The sequence below is a fragment of the Lepisma saccharinum genome, chromosome 19, assembly GCF_977018435.1.
Source record: "Lepisma saccharinum chromosome 19, izLepSacc3.1, whole genome shotgun sequence".
Taxonomy (NCBI): domain Eukaryota; kingdom Metazoa; phylum Arthropoda; class Insecta; order Zygentoma; family Lepismatidae; genus Lepisma; species Lepisma saccharinum.
In genome coordinates this window covers 92,650-120,468 of record NC_139247.1, presented here as the reverse complement: position 1 = coordinate 120,468, position 27,819 = coordinate 92,650, and the positions used below count along the sequence as shown (strand labels likewise).

General features: G+C 46.9%; 2 non-coding genes and 1 pseudogene across 2 annotated transcripts; all 3 read right to left on the bottom strand.

The window, feature by feature from the left end:
* Positions 1-15,095: 15,095 nt before the first annotated feature.
* Positions 15,096-22,832, bottom strand: LOC146003204 (large subunit ribosomal RNA; annotated as a pseudogene).
* Positions 22,833-23,618: 786 nt separating this feature from the next.
* On the bottom strand, positions 23,619-23,770 carry LOC146003206 (5.8S ribosomal RNA). The gene has a single exon (XR_014443808.1). It is a non-coding gene; the product is annotated as a 5.8S ribosomal RNA (ribosomal RNA).
* Positions 23,771-25,601: 1,831 nt separating this feature from the next.
* On the bottom strand, positions 25,602-27,432 carry LOC146003202 (small subunit ribosomal RNA). Its single transcript, XR_014443806.1, has one exon. It is a non-coding gene; the product is annotated as a small subunit ribosomal RNA (ribosomal RNA).
* Between the last annotated feature and the right edge of the window lie 387 nt (positions 27,433-27,819).

Here is a 27,819-nt window from a genome sequence, read left to right as displayed (position 1 = left end):
TGCGTAATCTATACAATACCTCACAAAAATAGCAATTACGTTAAACATTGATATCTAGAGTACACTTACACGATTAAAATAATGAGAGCACGACTTGTCGGAAAACATTTTCCCTCATCTACAGTGATCACAACAAAGATGAGAGATACATTGATTGAAAATACATTTGTTCACACTTGAAGGATTGATCTAACTTATTTCAAATTTTACTAAAGATGAGAGATAATGATTAAAAATACACCAAATGCATTTGTTCATACTTGAACGATCGATCTAGCCTTATTTCAAATTATACTATAGATGAGAGATAATTACACATTTGTTCAAACATGTTTCAAATTACACTTCGGCACAACACAAACTGAAACATACACGTGTCAATTTCACAAAGGCTGAATGTCCTCATTTCTTATTGCATCCGAGTGTGGTGCGCTGGTTGGTTTCCTCAGCATGTTTTGAAGGGTTACCGATGTTAAAGCACTCTGGTAGGGACGCGTGTAAAACTTGTAAGTGTTCTCAGCCGTGGTGAGCGAATGGCTCATCAAACCTGCCAGATCGTTCCTTTCGTTCGGCGCTTGGGAGTGTACAAGAGAAACAGCCGTCTTTCTCATAACCCTGGAGGTAATCTTGGTGTTGCACCCAGCCTGGGCCCATATACTCTGTATGCAGTGTGAAAATTGGGAAACCGACATCCTCTTCCCTCCGTCTGTAACGAAGACAAAGTCGTGATCGGGGAAACAGCCGGGTCTAATGTTTTCAACGTAGGTCTTCAAATGGCCGTACACTTTGTGGGTGACGCAAATGTTAGCAGGTCCACAGTGTGCCGCCGTCTTGTGATCATGAACTCTAATGACGTGCACATCACGTTTCCCTTCCTCCACCTGTACCTGCAAGCAGGAAGTCTCCTGGAATTCCTTCAGTGTCATGTTTACAATTGCTGACGGCCTTTGCGCGGTGGAGAGTAGAATCTGCAACAACAAGTAGTTGCGGACAGTGGTGCGATCAGCTCTTGATGGCGTGAAGCTTTCGTCCGAAGTTACCTTCCGCAGAATCTCCTCGAAGCGCCGGGATACCGGCCCATTTTCAAACTTTGACACATTTTCGGGGGTTACGGCATTTTTCTGTTCTATTTCCATTACCTCGGATCGCCTCTTCTTCTCCAGAACTCGGAACGACTTTGCCCATTTCTGGTAGTGACCCAGACAGCATCCAGCTTGCTCGGAAGAAACCAATTTCCGCTGCAGCGCAAATTTCACAAGGTTCGACAGAGAACCGAGGTAGGAGAGGCAAGTTCCCGGTCTTCGGTCGGCCAGGCTGTCTTCGAAAAAAGCTCTAGTCTTGGAGATCCCTCGAGCCGAAGCTAACTCGTTCAGATGTTCCAAGCAAGCAAAGTCAATCGCCGACTTTGCCTGAAATGCATGTTGATCCACTATCCGACGTTCCCTTACGAGCCCGCCATCCAGCGTCCCAAGCCACGACCGAAAATCTGCATACAGTCGTTCCGATATCACAGATCTTGCATCCACCACATCCTCTTCATATTCTCCACCAGCACCATCTTCATCCTCTCGGCACGATCTTGAGTCGACTCTCATTCGCCGCTCCTCTGCAAGCAGACCTCTGTAGTCCTTGGAACTCCTGTCGTATCCGTGAACCACCACCGCATGCTGGTCCAACCTCCTCACCTTAGCAGGGCAGCCGGAAATCGGGCAAACTTTCAAACGTCTCTTTTGAATGCTTTTCCTCAAAGAGCTTGGCAAGTAACGGAATGCAGAAGACTTCTCGCGGCTCCATCCGTGTTTGTTTCTGAGATGCCTCGGGACGTCCATCATGGAAATTCCGCAAGCCGGGCACACCTTCCTGTTGCGTGCACGCTTGTTTTCCTGGAGACAAAAGAAAACAAAGTTTTACTTTACATCTTAATTACCATTTTCATTCACAATGAAACATAAAGAGCACATACAGGTAAGAGGATTGCAAGTGTACGACGATAAAGCTGTCAATCAGAACATATCAGGTGTTGCTGAATGAGGAACGGCAGATGCGAAAGTGCTTAAAACAATGCAGAAAGTTGATATTTTGAATGAGAACAAATGTTCGGATAAAATGCCGTAAACGTATCTAAACCAATGCAGAATGTTGAATCACTACCTTCACTTAAAACGAAGATTAAACTCACCATCCAGGGGAGATGCCAGAACAAGTTCCACCGTAACCGCTCGCCCGCGCACCGTCTTGCTCCAGCTATCGAAGAGAGACCTCGTCAAGAGGTTGCAGAGGCGTCAACTGAGGATAAGCACGCTCGAACGTAGGCTTTGTGTTTCCATATCGACTGTGCTCCTAGAGCACGCTACATGATTTGTGCTTCGATGGAATCCAAAGGACCCTACAGCATTTGCGCCTCAATGGAAACTGTGCTTAGATAGGATTCCACTTTAAACTGTAGGTCCAGTCCTGATTAGCCTTTCTGTGCATAAAGTGGACTTGAGACAACAATTAAATATTCATTTTTGCGATTAAACTAAATGATTCGGGTCGCACTTGAAACTGTATGTCCAGTCCTGATTAGCCTTTCTGTGCATAAAGTGGACTTGAGACAACAATTAAATATTCATTTTTGCGATTAAACTAAATGGTTCGAGTCCCACTTTAAACTGTAGGTCCAGTCCTGATTAGCCTTTCTGTGCATAAAGTGGAATTGAGACAACAATTAAATATTCATTTTTCCGATTAAGCTAAATGGTTCGGGTCCCACTTTAAACTGTTGGTCCAGTCCTGATTAGCCTTTCTGTGCATAAAGTGAACTAAAGACAACAATTCGATCATCATCAACCACGGTTATATCATCACTGTTATATGTATTTCATTTCTTTAACCTTTAACAAAACCAAAATGTTCATTACAAAAACAAGAAGCAAAAATGGTTTAAATAAAATTCCTCACGTACAGTTTTTAAAACGTAAATATACTTTTATTTCTTAAATAAAAACAATCAAACACAATTAAAATAAATATGGAAATACCAAATTTTATAAAAATATCAATAGAAGAAAAAACGCATAACATATTTTGAATTAGAGAAATTATTCAAAAAATATTGATCAAAATAATAACAAAAACAAAGAAACCAAGAAATTAAACACATTTATAAAATAATCCGTCGTCTCCTACGATGCCCGAACCCAGCCTCTGGAAAGGGCCATCATATCCTTATATTCTCTCGTCCCCTTCACCATCCCGTGCTGTTGCACAAGATGCTGCCCCATCTTCACAACAGTCCCCTGGCAGCCCTCCATCCTACACCTGAGGCGGCGGCCAGCATTCCTTATTCTCCTCTTCCCCTCGGAGGAGGCAAAGTACATCTCCATCATCTTCCTCGAGTAAGAGTGCCTCCTCCGCAGGTGTCGCGGAACCGTAGCAGACTCCTCCCCGCACTCTGGGCAGATCTTCTGAAAAACACAAAGAGGGAAGACAAAGGCATGAGTTTAACACTGACACGCATAGATTTATCGATTTACAATTAAATACAGGCAGAGAGGGAACATTTGAATTTCAACGAATTACTCACCTTGCGCCTTATGTTGTTCCTCTTCTCTTTCAGTGCGGGTAGAGGTGGGGGAGCCGGAGCCTCAAGTTGTTGTTGTTGTTCGGACATCACCTCCTCTATATATTGTTGCGGTGGGAACTGATGTGTTTCTTGTCGCTGCAAAGACAAGAATGAAAACAAAATAGCTGTAGAAACGGCAACAACATTTTAAAAGATTGCACACACGAAAATACACGTGAAACATCGTCTCTGTTACCGTACTCAACTTACTATTAACTCCTCTACGATCTTCAAGGATCTTTCCAGTTGCTCCACAGACATATTCTCGGGTTCCGGGATTCGTAACTCCCTCTTGTCAAGTTCAAGTTGCACCAATTCGCCGGAAATGGAGTCCAGGAATTTAATATCTTCGTCGGTAAGGCCTCCTTCGACTGGCGTTGCATAATTCGGCAGCATAGGATCGTTACTGTTGGAGAAGAAAGGTATTCGTTTAATGAAAATACATCGTTATGCGCGTGGCACAAAATAACACAACAAATAGCGCATTTTAAAATCCACACACTCACCTGAAATCCATCTTGAGATTTTGGATTCGCTTCCTTTCAGCTCCAAGACAAGCAATGCAATGAAGGGAATAAGAAACGGTTGCCCAAGGAAGATTTCCAGTTCGAATTTAAATTACGAGGTAATTTATTGGTCAGTCAATCGGATTTACGCGACCGACCGGCCGAAGAAGAAGGGAGGGGGTGGGGGAGAAATGTAGCTGGACTCCCAAAGCAGGTATCTGAGAACCGTGCAAGACCGGTTTCTCCCACCATCGAGTGTCGAAAGTCTACTTCCCAGCCATCTGTGCAGCAAACACCCTATAAACGGTTACTTAAACCCATAAATGTAACAAGAGGCCATGGGTTTTGCAGCAGAAAGACCAATTTGTATTAGGGATTAGGTTATCTTCTTCGATCGTGGTAACCGAAATCCAAGCTCCGTATGTAACGAAAGTCCATATTTTCTTTCCGAGACTGTTGCACAAATAAGAGGAACGATATACGAGACCAGCACAAATTAAAAAGCCAATTTGTAAGGTTCAAATGGAAGATAGCGCTAACCACTGAGCCACTGTGACAGAGGAAGGTCCCTGGAAGATAACTTAAACGTGACGTAATCGGGAGGTGTAGTGTTCGAGTCACTTTAATATTTTTATTCTCCATTCGAAATTCAGAGTAAATGCAAAATTATAACGGTTTTTCAAGTTTGAATTGAAAAGTCAGTTTTGGCGGGAATGTTTCAAAATTCGATTGGATGGTAGATGCAACATTACACTACAATAATTAAAGCAAGGAAAGCTAAGCGCAACGGTTAGAGTCCGTTTTTGGAAGCAAAAATGCAAAGCATGCCCGTTCCGTTGCTTTTTTGGTGTTCCGTTGCTGTTTTGTGCACACAGAAAAAAGCCAATTTGTAAGGTTCAAATGGAAGTAAGCGCTAAGCCCTAAGAATTGGTGAAAGGGGAAGGTCGTTGCAAGATAGCGTGACGGTATGGTAACAAGCAAGTTTAGGGTTCGAGTCACGGGAAACGTTTGATTCTCCATTGGAAATGCATGAAAAATGCTAAATTTAACCGTTTTTCAAGTTTGAACGGAAAATCGAGTTTTGGCGCGAAACTCAAATAATTTCTTAGGATGGAAGTTGCATCATTCCTCCACACGAAAACGTTGAAGGAAAGCTGAAAGTGACTTTCAGAGTCAAACTGGGAAGCAAAATTCCCAAGTGTGCAGGATCGTTTGCTGTTTTTTCTGCACAAGGTGGACCTTTTTCAAAATTGAACGGAAAATTCAATTTCCGGGCAAAAGTGACAAAAGTCGGGTGGAGGCAGGCTAGGTCCTTGCCCTAACAGAATCTGCACGAGGGAGGTTGATCGCGAAGGGATGAGTGCGTTTTAGGAAGCAATGATCCCAAGCCTGCAGGATCGTGCTTTGAAATATTTTGACCGTTATTTTCCAACTTCGAGCTAGCGACTTCAAATTTTACACACAGGTAGATCAAGTAAAGAGAACAAAAAACACTCTGTTGTGTGTTTGTCGGCCTACACAAGCATCTACTCTACAGCAAGAGATCTCTGTTGGCACATGTGCAAGTTGCAAGGCGATGCATACGTTTTCTGCCGGCCAAACTTTTCATTCTAAACGACAGAAACAAACATCTTTCCTTCGCAAGAAATTACAGTGATAAAGTTACCCTTCAGCTTAAATATGCTACCTATGCACCTTGGGAAAACGACTGACAGATGTAGTCTAAAACTTACAACATATAAAATAAAAAAAATGTGACAATGACACACACAAATATCCTCCTCCGTTTTCTTCCCAGCTTTACTTTCTATTCGGGTTTTGCTCCAGAGATTACCGTCAAAGGTAAACGTTCTGGGTGAATGAAGCTTCCCAGCTTGACTTTCTATTCGGCTTTTGCTCCAGAGATTGCCGTTAAAGGCAAAAATTCTGGGAGAATAAAGCTTCCCAAGAAACTTGTACAAGCAACGCAATGTGGCAGTGACACAATATCATCCTCCTCTGTTTTCTTCCCAGCTTGACTTTCTATTCGGCTTTTGCTCCAGAGATTGCCGTTAAAGGCAAAAATTCTGGGAGAATAAATCTTCCCAACAAACTTCTAAAAGCACGGTAATGTGGCAAAGACACGCACACACAAACAATTCTCCTCCTCTGTTTTCTTCCCAGCTTGACTTTCTATTCGGCTTTTGCTCCAGAGATTGCCGTTAAAGGCAAAAATTCTGGGAGAATAAAGCTTCCCAAGAATCTTGTACAAGCAACGCCATGTGGCAGTGACACAATATCATCCTCCTCTGTTTTCTTCCCAGCTTTACTTTCTATTCGGCTTTTGCTCCAGTGATTACAGTCAAAGGTCAGAGTTCTGGGAGAATAAAGCTTCCCAGCTTGACTTTCCATTCGGCTTTTGCTCCAGAGATTGCCGTCAAAGGCAAAAAAAATTCTGGGAGAATATAGCTTCCCAACAAACTTGTACAAGCAAGGCAATGTGGCATTGGCACAATATCATCCTCCTCGGTTTTCTTCCCAGCTTGGCTTTCTGTTCGGCTTTTGCTCCATAGATTACCGTTAAAGGTAAAAGTTCTGGGTGAATGAAGCTTCTCGACAAACTTCTAAAAGCACGGTAATGTGGCAAAGGCACACACACACAAACAATTCTCCTCCTCAGTTTTCTTCCCAGCTTTACTTTCCATTCGGCTTTTGCTCCAGTGATTACAGTCAAAGGTAAAAGTTCTGGGAGAATACAGCTTCCCAGCTTTACTTTCTATTCGGCTTTTGCTCCAGAGATTGCCGTTAAAGGCAAAAATTCTGGGAGAATAAGGCTTCCCAAGAAACTTGTACAAGCAACGCAATGTGTCAGTGACACAATATCATCCTTCTCTGTTTTCTTCCCAGCTTGACTTTCTATTCGGCTTTTGCTCCAGAGATTGCCGTTAAAGGCAAAAAATAATCTGGGAGAAAAAAGCTTCCCAAGAAACTTGTACAAGCAACATAATGTGGCAGTGACACAATATCATCCTCCTCAGTTTTCTTCCCAGCTTTACTTTCTATTCGGCTTTTGCTCCAGAGATTACCGTTAGAGGCAAAAAAACAATCTGGGAGAATAAAGCTTCCCAAGAAACTTGTACAAGCAACATAATGTGGCAGTGACACAATATCATCCTCCTCTGTTTTCTTCCCAGCTTGGTTTTCTGTTCGGCTTTTGCTCAATAGATTACCGTTAAAGGTAAAAGTTCTGGGTGAATGAAGCTTCTCGACAAACTTCTAAAAGCACGGTAATGTGGCAAAGGCACACAAACACAAACAATTGTCCTCCTCAATTTTCTTCCCAGCTTTACTTTCTATACGGCTTTTGCTCCAGATATTGCCGTTAAAGGGTAAAATTCTGGGAGAATAAAGCTTCCCAAGAAACTTGTACAAGCAACGCAACGTGGCAGTGACACAATATCATCCTCCTCCGTTTTCTTCCCAGCTTTACTTTCCATTCGGCTTTTGCTCCAGTGATTACAGTCAAAGGTAAAAGTTCTGGGAGAATACAGCTTCCCAGCTTTACTTTATATTCGGCTTTTGCTCCAGAGATTGCCGTTAAAGGCAAAAATTCTGGGAGAATAAGGCTTCCCAAGAAACTTGTACAAGCAACGCAATGTGGCAGTAACACAATATCATCCTCCTCTCTTTTCTTCCCAGCTTGACTTTCTATTCGGCTTTTGCTCCAGAGATTGCCGTTAAAGGCAAAAATTCTGGGAGAATAAAGCTTCCCAACAAACTTGTACAAGCAACGCAATGTGGCAGTGACACCCGCACAAATCTCCTCCTCCAACGTTTTCTTCCCAGCTTTACTTTCTATTCGGCTTTTGCTCCAGTGATTACAGTCAAAGGTCAGAGTTCTGGGAGAATAAAGCTTCCCAGCTTGACTTTCCATTCGGCTTTTGCTCCAGAGATTGCCGTCAAAGGCAAAAAAAATTCTGGGAGAATAAAGCTTCCCAACAAACTTGTACAAGCAAGGCAATGTGGCATTGACACAATATCATCCTCCTCTGTTTTCTTCCCAGCTTGGCTTTCTGTTCGGCTTTTGCTCCATAGATTACCGTTAAAGGTAAAAGTTCTGGGTGAATGAAGCTTCTCGACAAACTTCTAAAAGCACGGTAATGTGGCAAAGGCACACACACCCGCACAAATCTCCTCCTCAGTTTTCTTCCCAGCTTTACTTTCCATTCGGCTTTTGCTCCAGTGAATACAGTCAAAGGTAAAAGTTCTGGGAGAATACAGCTTCCCAGCTTTACTTTCTATTCGGCTTTTGCTCCAGAGATTGCCGTTAAAGGCAAAAATTCTGGGAGAATAAGGCTTACCAAGAAACTTGTACAAGCAACGCAATGTGGCAGTGACACAATATCATCCTCCTCTGTTTTCTTCCCAGCTTGACTTTCTATTCGGCTTTTGCTCCAGAGATTACCGTTAAAGGCAAAAAACAATCTTGGAGAATAAAGCTTCCCAAGAAACTTGTACAAGCAACATAATGTGGCAGTGACACAATATCATCCTTCTCTGTTTTCTTCCCAGCTTGGCTTTCTGTTCGGCTTTTGCTCCATAGATTACCGTTAAAGGTAAAAGTTCTGGGTGAATGAAGCTTCTCGACAAACTTCTAAAAGCACGGTAATGTGGCAAAGGCACACACACCCGCACAAATCTCCTCTTCAGTTTTCTTCCCAGCTTTACTTTCCATTCGGCTTTCGCTCCAGTGATTACAGTCAAAGGTAAAAGTTCTGGGAGAATACAGCTTCCCAGCTTTACTTTCTATTCGGCTTTTGCTCCAGAGATTGCCGTTAAAGGCAAAAATTCTGGGAGAATAAGGCTTCCCAAGAAACTTGTCCAAGCAACGCAATGTGGCAGTGAGACACTATCATCCTCCTTTGTTTCATTCCCAGCTTGAATTTCCATTCGGGTTTTGCTCCAGAGATTACCGTCAAAGGCAAAAATTCTGGGAGAATGGATCTTCCCAACAAACATCTACAAGCACCGCAATGTGGCAAAGGCACACAAATCTGCTTCTCTGTTTTCTTCCCAGCTTGACTTTCTATGCGGTATTTGCTTGAGTTTCTATTCGGCTTTTGCTCCAGAGATTCCCGTTAAAGGCAAAAATTCTGGGAGAATAAATCTTCCCAACAAACTTCTAAAAGCACGGTAATGTGGCAAAGGCACACACACACAAACAATTCTCCTCCTCAGTTATCTTCCCAGCTTTACTTTCTATTCGGCTTTTGCTCCAGATATTGCCGTTAAAGTCAAAAATTCTGGGAGAATAAATCTTCCCAACAAACTTGTCCAAGCAACGCAACGTGGCAGTGACACAATATCATCCTCCCCTGTTTCCTTCCCAGCTTGACTTTCCATTCGGCTTTTGCTCCAGAGATTCCCGTCAAAGGTAAAAGTTCTGGGTGAATGAAACAAACTTCTAAAAGCACGGTAATGTGGCAAAGGCATACGCACACACAAACAATTCTCCTCCTCAGTTTTCTTCCCAGCTTTACTTTCTATTCGGCTTTTGCTCCAGAGTTTACCGTTAAAGGCAACAATTCTGGGAGAATAAATCTTCCCAACAAACTTGTCCAAGCAACGCAATGTGGCAGTGACACACTATCATCCTCCTTTGTTTCATTCCCAGCTTGAATTTCCATTCGGGTTTTGCTCCAGAGATTACCGTCAAAGGCAAAAAATTCTGGGAGAATGGATCTTCCCAACAAACATCTACAAGCACCGCAATGTGGCAAAGGCACACAAATCTGCTTCTCTGTTTTCTTCCCAGCTTGACTTTCTATGCGGTATTTGCTTGAGTTTCTATTCGGCTTTTGCTCCAGAGATTGCCGTTAAAGGCAAAAAATAATCTGGGAGAAAAAAGCTTCCCAAGAAACTTGTACAAGCAACATAATGTGGCAGTGACACAATATCATCCTCCTCAGTTTTCTTCCCAGCTTTACTTTCTATTCGGCTTTTGCTCCAGAGATTGCCGTTAAAGGCAAAAATTCTGGGAGAATAAATCTTCCCAACAAACTTGTCCAAGCAACGCAATGTGGCAGTGACACACTATCATCCTCCTTTGTTTCATTCCCAGCTTGAATTTCCATTCGGGTTTTGCTCCAGAGATTACCGTCAAAGGCAAAAATTCTGGGAGAATGGATCTTCCCAACAAACATCTACAAGCACCGCAATGTGGCAAAGGCACACAAATCTGCTTCTCTGTTTTCTTCCCAGCTTGACTTTCTATGCGGTATTTGCTTGAGTTTCTATTCGGCTTTTGCTCCAGAGATTGCCGTTAAAGGCAAAAAATAATCTGGGAGAAAAAAGCTTCCCAAGAAACTTGTACAAGCAACATAATGTGGCAGTGACACAATATCATCCTCCTCAGTTTTCTTCCCAGCTTGACTTTCCATTCGGGTTTTGCTAAAGAGATTACCGTCAAAGGCAAAAATTCTGAAAGAATGGATCTTCCCAACAAACATCTACAAGCACCGCAATGTGGCAAAGGCACACAAATCTGCTTCTCTGTTTTCTTCCCAGCTTCACTTTCTATGCGGTATTTGCTCCACAGATTACCGTTAAAGGCAAAAATTCTGGGAGAATAAATCTTCCCAACAAACTTGTACAAGCAACGCGGCAGTGACACAATATCATCCTGCTCTGTTTTCTTCCCAGCTTGACTTTCCATTCGGCTTTTGCTCCAGAGATTACCGTTAAAGGCAACAATTCTGGGAGAATAAATCTTCCCAACAAACTTGTCCAAGCAACGCAATGTGGCAGTGACACACTATCATCCTCCTTTGTTTCATTCCCAGCTTGACTTCCATTCGGGTTTTGCTCCAGAGGTTACCGTCAAAGGCAAAAATTCTGGGAGAATGGATCTTCCCAACAAACATCTACAAGCACCGCAATGTGGCAAAGGCACACAAATCTGCTTCTCTGTTTTCTTCCCAGCTTGACTTTCTATGCGGTATTTGCTTGAGTTTCTATTCGGCTTTTGCTCCAGAGATTGCCGTTAAAGGCAAAAAATAATCTGGGAGAAAAAAGCTTCCCAAGAAACTTGTACAAGCAACATAATGTGGCAGTGACACAATATCATCCTCCTCAGTTTTCTTCCCAGCTTTACTTTCTATTCGGCTTTTGCTCCAGAGATTGCCGTTAAAGGCAAAAATTCTGGGAGAATAAATCTTCCCAACAAACTTGTCCAAGCAACGCAATGTGGCAGTGACACACTATCATCCTCCTTTGTTTCATTCCCAGCTTGAATTTCCATTCGGGTTTTGCTCCAGAGATTACCGTCAAAGGCAAAAATTCTGGGAGAATGGATCTTCCCAACAAACATCTACAAGCACCGCAATGTGGCAAAGGCACACAAATCTGCTTCTCTGTTTTCTTCCCAGCTTCACTTTCTATGCGGTATTTGCTTGAGTTTCTATTCGGCTTTTGCTCCAGAGATTGCCGTTAAAGGCAAAAAATAATCTGGGAGAAAAAAGCTTCCCAAGAAACTTGTACAAGCAACATAATGTGGCAGTGACACAATATCATCCTCCTCAGTTTTCTTCCCAGCTTTACTTTCTATTCGGCTTTTGCTCCAGAGATTGCCGTTAAAGGCAAAAATTCTGGGAGAATAAATCTTCCCAACAAACTTGTCCAAGCAACGCAATGTGGCAGTGAGACACTATCATCCTCCTTTGTTTCATTCCCAGCTTGAATTTCCATTCGGGTTTTGCTCCAGAGATTACCGTCAAAGGCAAAAATTCTGGGAGAATGGATCTTCCCAACAAACATCTACAAGCACCGCAATGTGGCAAAGGCACACAAATCTGCTTCTCTGTTTTCTTCCCAGCTTGACTTTCTATGCGGTATTTGCTTGAGTTTCTATTCGGCTTTTGCTCCAGAGATTCCCGTTAAAGGCAAAAATTCTGGGAGAATAAATCTTCCCAACAAACTTCTAAAAGCACGGTAATGTGGCAAAGGCACACACACACAAACAATTCTCCTCCTCAGTTATCTTCCCAGCTTTACTTTCTATTCGGCTTTTGCTCCAGATATTGCCGTTAAAGTCAAAAATTCTGGGAGAATAAATCTTCCCAACAAACTTGTCCAAGCAACGCAACGTGGCAGTGACACAATATCATCCTCCCCTGTTTCCTTCCCAGCTTGACTTTCCATTCGGCTTTTGCTCCAGAGATTCCCGTCAAAGGTAAAAGTTCTGGGTGAATGAAACAAACTTCTAAAAGCACGGTAATGTGGCAAAGGCATACGCACACACAAACAATTCTCCTCCTCAGTTTTCTTCCCAGCTTTACTTTCTATTCGGCTTTTGCTCCAGAGTTTACCGTTAAAGGCAACAATTCTGGGAGAATAAATCTTCCCAACAAACTTCTCCAAGCAACGCAATGTGGCAGTGACACACTATCATCCTCCTTTGTTTCATTCCCAGCTTGACTTTCCATTCGGGTTTTGCTCCAGAGGTTACCGTCAAAGGCAAAAATTCTGGGAGAATGGATCTTCCCAACAAACATCTACAAGCACCGCAATGTGGCAAAGGCACACAAATCTGCTTCTCTGTTCTCTTCCCAGCTTCACTTTCTATGCGGTATTTGCTCCACAGATTACCGTTAAAGGCAAAAATTCTGGGAGAATAAATCTTCCCAAGAAACTTGTACAAGCAACATAATGTGGCAGTGACACAATATCATCCTCCTCTGTTTTCTTCCCAGCTTGGCTTTCTGTTCGGCTTTTGCTCCATAGATTACCGTTAAAGGTAAAAGTTCTGGGTGAATGAAGCTTCTCGACAAACTTCTAAAAGCACGGTAATGTGGCAAAGACACACAAACACAAACAATTGTCCTCCTCAATTTTCTTCCCAGCTTTACTTTCTATTCGGCTTTTGCTCCAGATATTGCCGTTAAAGGGAAAAATTCTGGGAGAATAAAGCTTCCCAAGAAACTTGTACAAGCAACGCAACGTGGCAGTGACACAATATCATCCTCCCCTGTTTCCTTCCCAGCTTGACTTTCCATTCGGCTTTTGCTCCAGAGATTCCCGTCAAAGGTAAAAGTTCTGGGTGAATGAAACAAACTTCTAAAAGCACGGTAATGTGGCAAAGGCATACGCACACACAAACAATTCTCCTCCTCAGTTTTCTTCCCAGCTTTACTTTCTATTCGGCTTTTGCTCCAGAGTTTACCGTTAAAGGCAACAATTCTGGGAGAATAAATCTTCCCAACAAACTTGTCCAAGCAACGCAATGTGGCAGTGACACACTATCATCCTCCTTTGTTTCATTCCCAGCTTGAATTTCCATTCGGGTTTTGCTCCAGAGATTACCGTCAAAGGCAAAAAATTCTGGGAGAATGGATCTTCCCAACAAACATCTACAAGCACCGCAATGTGGCAAAGGCACACAAATCTGCTTCTCTGTTTTCTTCCCAGCTTGACTTTCTATGCGGTATTTGCTTGAGTTTCTATTCGGCTTTTGCTCCAGAGATTGCCGTTAAAGGCAAAAAATAATCTGGGAGAAAAAAGCTTCCCAAGAAACTTGTACAAGCAACATAATGTGGCAGTGACACAATATCATCCTCCTCAGTTTTCTTCCCAGCTTTACTTTCTATTCGGCTTTTGCTCCAGAGATTGCCGTTAAAGGCAAAAATTCTGGGAGAATAAATCTTCCCAACAAACTTGTCCAAGCAACGCAATGTGGCAGTGACACACTATCATCCTCCTTTGTTTCATTCCCAGCTTGAATTTCCATTCGGGTTTTGCTCCAGAGATTACCGTCAAAGGCAAAAATTCTGGGAGAATGGATCTTCCCAACAAACATCTACAAGCACCGCAATGTGGCAAAGGCACACAAATCTGCTTCTCTGTTTTCTTCCCAGCTTGACTTTCTATGCGGTATTTGCTTGAGTTTCTATTCGGCTTTTGCTCCAGAGATTGCCGTTAAAGGCAAAAAATAATCTGGGAGAAAAAAGCTTCCCAAGAAACTTGTACAAGCAACATAATGTGGCAGTGACACAATATCATCCTCCTCAGTTTTCTTCCCAGCTTGACTTTCCATTCGGGTTTTGCTAAAGAGATTACCGTCAAAGGCAAAAATTCTGAAAGAATGGATCTTCCCAACAAACATCTACAAGCACCGCAATGTGGCAAAGGCACACAAATCTGCTTCTCTGTTTTCTTCCCAGCTTCACTTTCTATGCGGTATTTGCTCCACAGATTACCGTTAAAGGCAAAAATTCTGGGAGAATAAATCTTCCCAACAAACTTGTACAAGCAACGCGGCAGTGACACAATATCATCCTGCTCTGTTTTCTTCCCAGCTTGACTTTCCATTCGGCTTTTGCTCCAGAGATTACCGTTAAAGGTAAAAAAAATTCTGGGAGAATAAAGCTTCCCAACAAACATCTACAAGCACCGCAATGTGGCAAAGGCACACAAATCTGCTTCTCTGTTTTCTTCCCAGCTTCACTTTCTATGCGGTATTTGCTCCACAGATTACCGTTAAAGGTAAAAATTCTGGGAGAGTAAACTTGCTCCTTCACAAACTTCTCGGCCATGCACCATCAACAGCACTTTGCATTAAGTGACAACATATACTCCCAGCTTGGCTTCGAATGTGGACATGCTTTTTATTCTTCACTTACTTTATAGTTAAGTTCAACCTAAAAGGCAAATCTTTCTGCTTTCGTTCTCTACAGTTAGTTTCTAACTGCAAAAGAAACAACATTTTTCATTGCCTCCCAGGCTAACCTGGGAGGTGTTTCTCGTTTGGTCGGCTGGGTCGAAACCCCCAAGTCCGGCGATCCGCCACCTGCCGGAAGCCCCGGTCGCCAGCACCCGGTAAAGGTGTCGGCTTCCGGTTTGGGAGTCCTCCCCCGGTCGAAACCGGGGTCTGGACTCCCGACGGAGGTCCCGGAGGGACTTCCTAACATAATGGGAGTTGTTTAATCAGGTGCCGTGAAGCCGACATCACGAACCTGCAAGCGAGGGCTGCCTTTCAACGGGTCGCCACCGTACGGAGGCTTCACCGCTCACGACGCCCCGCCAGATACTCAAGTCGTCTACGAGTGGTTCAAGGGTCCCTACTTCCAAGTGCTTGATTACCCCGTGAATCCCCATCTAGAATCCCAAAGACCTCGGTCAGTGGGGCAAGTGGGCGGAGTCTCGATGGCACTACTCGCGGGGAGCCTTGGGTGAGTTTCCCCACCCATTTGGTGGCTCCCCGCCTTACCGGTCCCCCGTGAGGGGGTCCAGCGTTGGTGGTTCTGCCTTTGAGAGTGCAGGGACCCACGGTCACGCAGCTCCAGGCACGGCTTCGGCCTTAGAGGCGTTCAGGCTTCAGCCGTCGGACGTAGCTTCGCACCAAGGTTCGATCGAACCGGCGCGGTACCATTGGTCCGAACCTGGGGTTCCTCTCGTACTAACCAGGATTACCTTGGCCGCGTTCTAAACGCCAGGAGGATAAAATTAACCTGTTTCACAACGGTCTAAACCCAGCTCACGTTCCTTGTTGGTTGGTGAACAATCATACGCTCGGGGAGCGCTGCGTCCCCACGGTAAGAAGAGCCGACATCGAAGGATCAAAAAGCCGCGTCGCTATGAACGCTTGGCGGCCACGAGCCAGTTATCCCTGTGGTAACTTTTCTGTCACCTCCCGCCGAAGATCCTTCGGACGGGGAGGATCGATAGGCCCCGGTTTCCCGGGTCCCACCCGTACTGAGGGTGCGGATCAGGGCGGCTTTTGCCCTTTCGCTCTACCCGAGGTTTCTGGCCTCGGTGAGCCGCCCTTAGGACACCTGCGTTATCCTTTGACAGATGTTCCGCCCCAGACGAACTCCCCGCCTGCCGTTGTCCCCGGATCGGGTCGGCCCCCTGTCCGGCACGGACCAGGACCGGAGTCCGGTCCGGCCGGCCAGTAGCAGGGGCCTTGGTTCATGAACGGCGTGCGACGAGGCCGGAGCCCCGACGCCCGCGTCCCGCCCAACCGGGTGAGTCGGGAAACCGTGAGAGTAGTGGTATTTCACCGGCGGGCACCCGAAGGAGCCCTCCCACTTATGCTACACCTCGTCACGTCTCCCGACAGCGGCAGACTAGAGTCAAGCTCAACAGGGTCTTCTTTCCCCGCTGACATTCTCCAAGCCCGTTCCCTTGGCTGTGGTTTCGCTAGACAGTAGGTAGGGACAGAGGGAATCTCGTTAATCCATTCATGCGCGTCACTAATTAGATGACGAGGCATTTGGCTATTCCACAGGGCCTAGTAGCCTCGTCTTTCCCAAACAATATGTTTGGTATGTCATTTATAGGATATCTATACAGATAAAATATGAGGTCCTTTGTGCACGGGACTCTTCAGGATGGCATCCCTACGGATGTTTCACCTTTGTTCCCTTTTGTGCCACGAAGCAATCCCTCTAAAAAAAAACAGGGAAAAGTTCTGATCCATAATAAATATTGTTCAACCAATCAACAAGGTGAGCTTATGACAGGTTAGTTAAATTAAAAATATTATTATATCCATAAAATATAGTAAAAGTTATTTTGATGCCAGTCATATTTGGCATATGTCTAAAAGATCCATTAAAATAATGTAATATTGAAATTACCTGAAATTGCTAGTGAAATATAAACTCCAGCATTTATCAAATTCATTTTGAGTCCAAATGACCATTTAGAATTCTAATACTAGTCCTGATAGCGATTAAGCTAATGGTCTTCATTAATTTATAAGAGTAAATTCCTAATTTCTTTAGAGAAGTTACCGTTCCAGATGGTAGAACTCCTCTTGAACCCACAATGATGGGTGTATGCACTATTGTTTTAACATTAAGTTTGTCTATAAGTACAGGATTTAACCTTGAGTATTTTCTGACTTTTTCATGGTGGGCTTCTTTAAGTGATTGCCCACTTTCTAATCTTACTGTAACGTCTGTTACATAAGCAGTATCTCCTTTAATAGCAACTAAATCTGGTTTTAGAATTTCATTATTGTTAATAAATGTTTGCTCTTTAGCTATTCTCATATCCTGTAAGTTCTTTGAGATTAGATCCGTAATTTCATCGTGTCTTTTCACTCTTAATCCTTTATTGGCTGGGCATTGGCCCAGGACGTGACCCATGGTTTCAGGTGAAGCCTGACATCGTCTGCACAGATCGCTGGATACGCATTTTGCAATTTTCAATATTGAGTTTAAACCCACAGTGTTGGTTCGCATCCTGAGAAAATCATTGTACATATTAGGTTTAAGCAAATCTGGGTCGAATAAAACCATATTGGATTTTGGGTCGTCCTTAAAATATTCTATACCCATACCTTGTATGGGTTTGGATTTCCAATCCGAGAATGACTGAACCTTTAAATGATTCTTGGCTAGGTTTATTTGCTTTACGTTTAATTCTCCCGATATTCCCAATGTTTTAGCAATGGCTTTTGATCTATTTTCTAAATTTGTATATTGGTACAAAAATGTCACATTGCTATCCTTTGAAAGTTTAAACTTATTCCAACTATTTAAGATTGCTAATTGGACGATGTTTGACATCTTAGGGATCCCTAAGCCTCCATCCCTCCTTCTAGAGTAGAAGAGCGAGTCTGTCGTGTTACTTGGAATTTTATAAATGATCTTGTGAAATTTCCTGGTTTCGAAATCTATTTTCTCTAGGAAATTCTTAGAGAGCCCTGCATTTGTCCAGTTGTATTGGAGTTTGGGTAAAATATACTTACATACTATGGTTGATTTTTGATGAGGTTTGAGTGATAGTTTGCAAACATTGGTGAGAATTTGTTGAAATCTTTGTATGGTAAATTTATTCGATATTCCCTGTGCAACTGTATACGGGTTGCCTAAGTACTCAAATGGTTCATCACACTTAACAGTTTTAATCGGTATACCTGTAATGTACAATGCCGGTTCGGAAGAAATCCAATTTCGTTTTGAGTTTTCTATGGCAAATCCAATACACTTGTTATGAGCTAGGGTCATATCAAGTTTACCTAGTTCTTCAACCACTAAATCTAATTGTGACTGCATGTCATCTTCTTTGGTTGTGAAAAGTATTATATCATCTGCGTAGGCTAGTGCGGATAGATTTTGATTGTCAAGGGGGATTCCTAGATTTGTAGATTTAAGATCTTTAATGATCTGGTCGAACACCAGATTGAACAGAAACGGACTTAGACAGTCTCCCTGTTTGATACCTCTATTGATATTAATTAGTTTACCTTCAATTAGTGTTTGTGCTCCTTGATACATACTTTCAATCACAGCTATTATATGTGGGTGTAACCCTTTGCTTTGCAAAGCAGCTATTATAGCTTTGTGAGGCACTGTATCAAATGCTTTACTAATGTCGATGGTGCAACCAATCATCTTTCCCTTACTCTGTTTCTTTGTATAATATATTATCTTATCCAGTAGAAATGCGTTAACAGAGCAACTTGTACCTTTTATAAAACCTTTCTGTTCATCACAAAAGTCTATTGATGTTCTTAGTGTCTCATCAACTATACTTGTGAAGAATCTGCATAAAATTGAGCTGATTGTAATAGGTCTCCAGTTGCTGACGATCCTTCTGTCCTTCCCTGCTTTTGGAATAAAGATTGTACGATTCTTATTCCAACATTTAGGGAAATATCCCGTGAACCAAATTAGATTGATCAATAATGTTAGTGTTATATTTATGCCTTTAGTTCTAAGGTGACATCTTTTCAAACCATCAGTACCAGCGGCACTGTCCTTAAGTTTTTTAAGCTTATTATTAATTCTTGCGTGAGAAATTGGTTTTAACATTCTACTGTTATTGTCTTTTTTAATTGGATCATAATCGAAGTCAAGTCTATTTGATCCTTCTGATCCCCATAAGTCCTCATAGAATGTAACAAAGTCATTAGCCGTTGGTTTTTCTTCTGTTTCATTGAGGAATTCGTTGGAGTTTTGCATAATAGAGTCGGCTATTTTCTGGGGGCACTTCCGAAATACTGCTTGAGTTTTCCCATACATTTTGGATTTTTCATTTTTGTTACATGAATTCTTGGGATGTTGTTTTCTTATAACTTGGTCTGCTTCTTGGTTTGTAGTTTTAAGAGTTGTGGTAAGTTCATCTATAATGATGTCAATCTCTGTTTCTACCTTTTTCCTACCCTGGTTAAAGAAACTTCTAATCTTTGCATCAATTTGTCTCAACTCAGAGTTCGGATTAATGGGTAGAGATCGAATCATTTCCATGTATGAATCGTGATCTATATATGAACGATCAGGGATCGATTGGTCCTTTCTATTAGGTGTATCCATTTGTGGATCGTTTTGATCATCGCAAATCATTGATATTTCAGAGATCCCTTTCCCCCCCATAGAAAGAGGTATTCCAAAATAGGATCCTTCCATCCCTGATCTATCATATGTCCGTTCTTCGCAACCTAGCTGTTGATAATGAGATGGTTCTATCTCTTGATACGGCCGTTCCATGGTCGAGAGGCCCGTTTCTTTTACTATGTCCTTTTGCGGACCATTGGTGTCACAATTATCTGCAATTGTAACTAAAGCCCCTATTCCCCCCCGTGAACTATTGTGCTTACAACAGGGCGTCTCCACCATGGACTGGTCGTATTTTTGTTTCTTATTATCGATCTGAGAACCAATAGCTTCAGAAGTGGACGTCTCCATCCTGGAATGATCATGCTCTTGTTTCTTATTACCTGTTATGAATGTTTGAACATTACCCAAAGGGGTACTTACATGTTTGTTAGACTTATATACATGCTGTACTCGGTAGTTTCGTAGTGCGTTCTTGCGAGGTGCGTCCAGGGCTGAGACATCACTATTTGAGTAGTCATCCTCTGAAGAGGATGACTCACTTGATAAATCCAAGTCAGAAGAACTAGAAAACCCAGTAATGAGGCTACTTCTATCTAGCACATCAAATGTGTTAGATAGCCTCGTCCCCCCCATCAAACTAGATTGAGTAAAAAGGGATGTCTCAACCCTGGAACACCCTGCCTGTTGTATAAACTCATTAACATGATGAATATCTTGCGTGCTTGAGATAGCATTACTGCGCTTACGCAGATTATAACGGCCTGAGGGGCCCTCTCCCAGAATAGGAGATTCTTGTCTAGTATCCTCCCTGAATCCCTGGTCCGTGCCGGTTCTGAGTCGACCGTTCGTCGGCGGCCGACTCGAGGGGAGGCACTTTCCCCCCAAAGCCCAGAAAAGGGCAAGGGGTTAGGTGCGTTCCCCTCAGAGAGCCCAGGGACGCTCGCGGAAGTCCGACGCGCGGTCCAAGCTTGGAACAACCCCGGAAGGATGTCCCTCGCGAAGACCCACGCCGGACCGAACCCGCGGTGGCCCCCCGGGCCCCGACCGGCCCCGGTCCCCAGAGCCAATCCTTGTTCCGAAGGTACGGATCCAGATTGCCGACTTCCCTTACCCACATTAGTCTATCGTCAAGAGGCTCTTTACCTCGGAGGCCAGATGCGGATTCGGGTACGGCCAGGCCTCGGGACTCTGCTGCGCTGTTCCCACCAAGATTTTCAAGGTCCGACGGGCACCCGGGGAAACCGCACCCAACTACGGTTCTCTTAGCTTTCCCCAGTGTCCCCTTCTCCTTCTGGGAAGATTCCGGGGAGCGTAGGGGATCGCTCTGACAGAACAGACAACTCTGCCCCCGGGACCCGACAGATTCTCCTGGTGCCACCAGTTACCTGGACTTACGGACTTCGAGGGAACCCGCGACGCACTCCCGGTCCCGAGACGCGGCGGAGGGCTGGATACCCCACTTCCCTTTCGACCGCGGCCGAGACGCCGGCGCCTCGCGCTAACCACTACACCTCTCCCGGTGGCAGCGCGAAACTGACCCGACGCATCGGTGGGAGTTTTCCGCGGTCTAAGGACCGGCTCACCCGCCTGCAACTGCTGTTGAGGCGGAACCCTTCTCCACGTCTGACCTCAGCGAGGTCTCATCAGATTATTTGCTACTACCACCAAGATCTGCAACGACGGCGGCTCCAGGCAGGCTCGCGCCCAGACCCTTCCACGCTCACCGCCGCGCCCTCCTACTCACCGCCGCATCATTCTTGCATTGATGCCAATGCATTAGCATTGCGGCGGCGGCCGGGTATAGGCACGACGCTCGATTGCCATCCATTTTCAGGGCCGGTTGCTTCGGCAGGTGAGTCGTTACACACTCCTTAGCGGATGCCGACTTCCATGGCCACCGCCCTGCTGTCTTGAGCAACCGACGCCTTTCATGGTTTGAGCAGCGTCGATTCAGGCGCCTTAACCCGGCGTTTGGTTCATCCCACAGCGCCAGTCCTGCTTACCAGGAGCGGCCCACTGAGCACTCGGGTCCAAGAAGGCCCCGCTTCGCCCTAGGGGCAAGCGGGACCTCCATCCCGTTCAGAGTTTGAGAGTGGGTCGAGGCCGTTTCGGCCCCGAGGCCCCCGGTCATTCGCTTTACCGGGATGGACCCCCCTTGCGAGCGCCAGCTGTCCTGAGGGACACTTCGGAGGGAACCAGCTACTAGACGGTTCGATTGGCCTTTCGCCACTATGCTTAGCTCAGACGGTCGATTTGCACGTCAGAGGCGGTTCGGACTTCCACCAGGGTTTCCCCTGGATTCGTCCTGGCCGAGCATAGTTCACCATCTTTCGGGTCCCAGCGAGTGGGCTCTTAGGTACGATCCCCGCACCCGGAGGTGGGAGATCGCCCCGGGACTGCGCGAGGGCCCTTCGTTGAGCGACTCCGGGTCACCTCGATCGTCCCAGTCGCTTTGACTGCGCCTTCGGGTTTAGTGATTCCCTTAGACTCGCCCACGCGCTAGACTCCTTGGTCCGTGTTTCAAGACGGGTCGGATGGGCCACTCGTTGAACACCGCACGGGCCCGGGGCTCACAGTACGCCCCCGCGAACCCCCGCTCGGACGAGCGGGGGACGGGGGGGACACTGCCAGGCACGCCACATTGCTGCGACCTCTACGCCTTCCGCCTAAAAACGGCGGCGGATCCCCAGGCCTGCCCTTGAGCCGTCGGGTTCCATCCGGGTCACCGGGGGTTCTCCGGACGAGCCGGAGAGCTCCACCCCAGGCCCTTAGGACGGATCCCAACGAGCCGCGGTGCCCTACCGGGCGCGGAATGAAGGGGGACCGTCCCGGACGCACCCTCGCAGACGGGAGGTCCCTAAGGAAGGGGACAACCCCGCTCGGGGGCCGGAGACTTGGTCCTTAACCCTTGAATCACCTTCCCCCATCGAACTCTCGAGCTCCATCCGTTTGACCCCCAGGCGGTTTCACGTACTGTTGAACTCTCTCTTCAAAGTTCTTTTCAACTTTCCCTCGCGGTACTTGTTCGCTATCGGTCTCGTGGTGATATTTAGCCTTAGGAGGAATCTACCTCCCACTTAGGGATGCATTCCAGAGCATCCCGAATCCTTGGGAAGGCGCCCAGCCCGACTCGGCAAGGCGGAGGTTCGCACGGGCCTAGCACCCTCTGTGGGATGTTGGTCCTTTCAAGTTACACTTAGAACCTCCCGCCGAGCGGGATTTACGGACGCTCCCTTCCACCAAATCGCCCACCGGCTCGGATGACCGTGCCGGAGGCTTGGGTGGCGGGCTTCTCCCTTTTCGCTCGCGGCTACCGAGGGAATCATTGTTATTTTCTTTTCCTCCGCATATTGATATGCTTAAATCGTGCGGGTGGTCAACCCTGAGTCGAGGTCGGGTGCTAACTTGAAATTGCGGTTTCCTAGGAGGTCCGAGGGATCTTCCTCGTCGCCCAACGCAGGTCCTCCCATCCGGACGGTAAGGCGGCTCTCTAGCTTCGGCGGAAACCTCTAAAGATAACCGAAGCTCTCCTTCCGCGCGAACCGAACGGACGGGCTCTTCCACGAACAATTTTTGGAAACTTACCCTGCGTTCAACGCGAGGCACCCGCCCGGACGATACTGAGTCGTCCGGCCGGCTCTCCCACTCCACGTAATTACAAACTTTGGAAATTTAACCTTCCGAGCATCAGAGTGGTCCAGCCACAATGTCCGAAGAAGCCTACATCCCGATCACCGGCGAGCAACTATAGTCGGGCCGGCAGATAGCACGTCTGCCGCCGACTTTTTCATTCTTTACGGTGCTCTACAGCTAACTGCAAAAGACAACCATCTCAATTATAGTCTTTTTCATTCTCCACGTGCTTTCTTTAAGCAAAGGACAAGTTGCTCGCCCCTGAATGCTCGGAAAGCTGCTTCCGGGATACGGATCCGGACTGCTCCGGGATGACCCCGCTCCTTCGAGGCCCCTTCCACGCACGCGCGGATCCGTAGACCGGTCTTTCCACTTCTTGTACTAGAATGGAGTCCTCCGAGAAGACGACCTCGCGGCCGACTCCTAATGATCCTGTTTCGGATTCGACCTCGCGACCGCTCTTACCTCGCTGAGAGAGGCGGCCGCGAGACTTGCGTGGCGTGCTGTTACACGCGCTGTGCTCGCGAGAGCACGTCATTTAGAAACTTCCGACACTCAACCAGGACCGACCCAGGTAAAGACCCGGGCCGCAATGTGCATTCGAAACCGTCGATGCTCTCTGTTTTGCAGATCGCAAATTGACTCGCAGCTAGCTGCGTTCTTCATCGACCCACGAGCCAAGTGATCCCCCGCCTGGGGTTGTTTGTGGTTTGCTGAAGTGCGACAGGTCGCACTTCGGCGGAATCATGTGTCTGTTCATCGGGAAGCGCCCTCGCGAGCCTCCCCGGATGATACCTACCCCCCCGTCTCCAAGGCCTCGAGACGGGGTTCGGGTGCATGTTTTAGCGGGGCGATACCTTTAAAGGTCGAGTCTCACCTACCCCTGTTAACGTGCAACTTTGAAGTTATAGTCTGGCCGACGCAAGCGCCGGCCGGACGGACATGCATGGCATGTCTTCCGGCAACTTTTCCATTCTCCACGTGCTTTCTTTAAGTTGCTCTACAGCCAGGTTACACCTAACTGCAAAAGACAACCATCTCTGCCGGCACTTGTGCAAGTGCCGGTCAATTACAGTCTGGCCGAAGCAAGCGCCGGCCGGACGGACATGCATGGCATGTCTTCCGGCAACTTTTCCATTCTACACGTGCTTTCTTTAAGTTGCTCTACAGCCAGGTTACACCTAACTGCAAAAGACAACCATCTCTGCCGGCACTTGTGCAAGTGCCGGTCAATTACAGTCTGGCCGAAGCAAGCGCCGGCCGGACGGACATGCATGGCATGTCTGCCGGCAACTTTTCCATTCTCCACGTGCTTTCTTTAAGTTGCTCTACAGCCAGGTTAAACCTAACTGCAAAAGACAACCATCTCTGCCGGCACTTGTGCAAGTGCCGGTCAATTACAGTCTGGCCGAAGCAAGCGCCGGCCGGACGGACATGCATTGCATGTCTGCCGGCAACTTTTCCATTCTCCACGTGCTTTCTTTAAGTTGCTCTACAGCTAGGTTACACCTAACTGCAAAAGACAACCATCTCTGCCGGCACTTGTGCAAGTGCCGGTCAATTACAGTATGGCCGAAGCAAGCGCCGGCCGGACGGACATGCATTGCATGTCTGGCGGCAACTTTTCCATTCTCCACGTGCTTTCTTTAAGTTGCTCTACAGCTAGGTTACACCTAACTGCAAAAGACAACCATCTCTGCCGGCACTTGTGCAAGTGCCGGTCAATTACAGTATGGCAGACGCAAGCGCCGGCCGGACGGACATGCATTGCATGTCTGCCGGCAACTCTTCCATTCTCCACGTGCTTTCTTTAAGTTGCTCTACAGCTAGGTTACACCTAACTGCAAAAGACAACCATCTCTGCCGGCACTTGTGCAAGTGCCGGTCAATTACAGTATGGCCGGCACGAATGCCGGTCATGTACATTGCTCCAAGTGGTCGGCTGGGTGATGGGGTACCGACATTGGGGTACCCACAAAACCCCAAGTCCAGCGATCCGCCACCTGCCGGAAGCCCCGGCTGGCCACAAATGCCGGTTAGGGAGTTCTCCCCCGGTCGAAACCGGGGTCTGAACTTCCGGCGAAGGGCTCCGGAGGAGCCCTCCTTACAAACAAAGTAGTGGAGCGAAGGGGGAATCGCCTTACTCCGCACACCCGCTCAGCCAGGCATTCCCTGCGAGGGGGAATGCCCCCGTTGGGGGCCCAGGACCGATTCTTGACCCTTCAACAACCACCTATGGTTAGGGAGTTCTCCCCCGGTCGAAACCGGGGTCTGAACTTCCGGCGAAGGGCTCCGGAGGAGCCCTCCTTGCAAAAAACAACGTAGTGGAGCGAAGGGGGAATCGCCTTACTCCGCACACCCGCTCAGCCAGGCATTCCCTGCGAGGGGGAATGCCCCGTTGGGGGCCGAGGACCGATTCTTGACCCTTCAACAACCACCTACGTACCAAACGCAGGCTCCGGGAGTCTTCTTAACTCCCTTCAACGCTCTCGCGGATGGACGACAAGGTGAAGAAGCGGATATACCGTACGGTAATGATCCTTGGGCAGGTTCTCCTACCCAAACCTTGTTACGACTTTTGCTTCCTCTAAGTGACCAGGTTCGGCCGTCTTCCCGACGGTTCCTGCGGAAGGTGGAACCCCCGCAGGGCGCCGGTCCAAAGGCCTCACCGTATCACTCGATCGGATGCATCGACGGGCGGTGTGCACAAAGGGCAGGGACTCGATCAACGCGAGCTGATGACTCGCGCTTACTGGGCATTCCTCGTTCGCGGTGAATAATTGCAATCCCCGGTCCCTATCACGAAGGAGGTTCAGCGGTTACCCGTACCTCTCGGCAGGGGAAGACGCGTTGTCTCCTTCAGTGTGACGCGCGTGCGGCCCAGGGCATCGAAGGGCATCACTGACCTGATTTAGCTCCCACTCTTGCTGCTTGCGACAACCGGTCCCTCTAAGAAGAGGTTTGATGCGCCGGGGGAACACATACCCCGACGCCTAGTTAATAGGCAGGAGTCTCGTTCGTTATCGCAATCAAGCAGACAAATCGCTCCACCAACTAAAATCGGCCATGCACCACCATCCACCGAATCACGAGAGAGCTCTCAATCTGTCAATCCTTGCGGTGTCCGGGCCTGGTAAGTTTGCCGTGTTGAGTCAAGTTGAGCCGCACGTCCCACGCCTTGTGGTGCCCTTTCGTCAATTCCTTTAAGTTTCAGCTTTGCAACCATACTCCCCCCGGAACCCGAAATCTCTGGTTTCCCGGAGGCTGCGCGCACGGTGTTCTTGAACCTTGCGCATCGCTGGATGGCATCGTTTATGGTTAGAACTAGGGCGGTATCTAATCGCCTTCGAACCTCTAACTTTCGTTCTTGATTAATGAAGACATTCTTGGCAAATGCTTTCGCTGTAGGTAGTCTTGCGAGGATCCTAGAATTTCACCTCTCCCCTCGCAATACTAATGCCCCCGTCAATCCCTTTTAATCATTACCTCTGGTTCGAAAACCAACAGAGAGAACCGAGGTCCTGTTCCATTATTCCATGCAAGGAGCATCCAGGCGAATAGCCTGCTTTGAGCACTTTAATTTGTTCAAAGTAAACGTCCCGGAATCAACCGGTCCACTCGGTGAAGAGCAGACCGGGGAAACCGAGAAGACATCCGGTACGGCCAGTTGAACGCCTGACGGCGAACCGACCGCCCGAGACCCAGATCCAACTACGAGCTTTTTAACCGCAGCAACTTTAGTATACGCTATCGGAGCTGGACTTACCGCGTCTGCTGGCACCAGACTTGCACTCCGATAGGTTCACCCAACTGTTTAGGGTGGATCCATTCCGATTACGGGGCCTCGGATGAGTCCCGCATCGTTATTTTTCGTCACTACCTCCCCGTGCCGGGAGTGGGTAATTTGCGTGCCTGCTGCCTTCCATAGATGTGGTAGCCGTTTCTCAGGCTCCCTCTCCGGAATCGAACCCTGATTCCCCGTTACCCGTAATCACCATGGTGGGCCAATAACCCACCATCCACAGTGTGATGAGGCAGACATTTGATAGATGCGTCGCCGGTGCTTGACCGTGCGATCTGCCTAGAGGTTACTTAGAGTCACCAAATGAGTCGGCCCGCAGAAGCGGACCGTTTGGTCTTTTGAATGGTAACGGCACCCCGTCCGGTTGCCCGGCCGGAGACACCGTGAGCATGTATTAGCTCTGGAATTGCCACAGGTATCCAAGTAGGATGCGTACGATCTAAGGAACCATAACTGATGTAATGAGCCATTCGCGGTTTCACTTTGGTAAAGTCTGTACTGAGACATGCATGGCTTAGGCTTTGAGACGAGCATATGACTACTGGCAGGATCAACCAGGGTACGGTGCATACGGTGCGTATGCAGCACTCGCGCGAGGCAGAGTGCCATGTTTTAAGCAAGGAAAGCGGCTCGCCACTAACTTAGGCAACGCAACACTGACGCTTGAAGAACGACAGGTTACACCGCTTTCCAGAAAACATACTACTACTCCCACTACTTCGGATAGAGGTCTACGTAGTTCCACTTTTAAAGCTGGATACTTCGAGACGTTCGTTTGCGCGCGGGAACGGCGAACCGACTTCTTCGATTGGCACCGTGCCCGCGTTATGGTTCTGTTCCTTGCCTGGGAGGCTGGGAGCTCCCAGCGAACAGCCGTGCCTGTACGGCAACAGGCAGCCACTCAAGACGGCGCTCCGGAGAACGCACGCTTCGACGGACACCCGTACA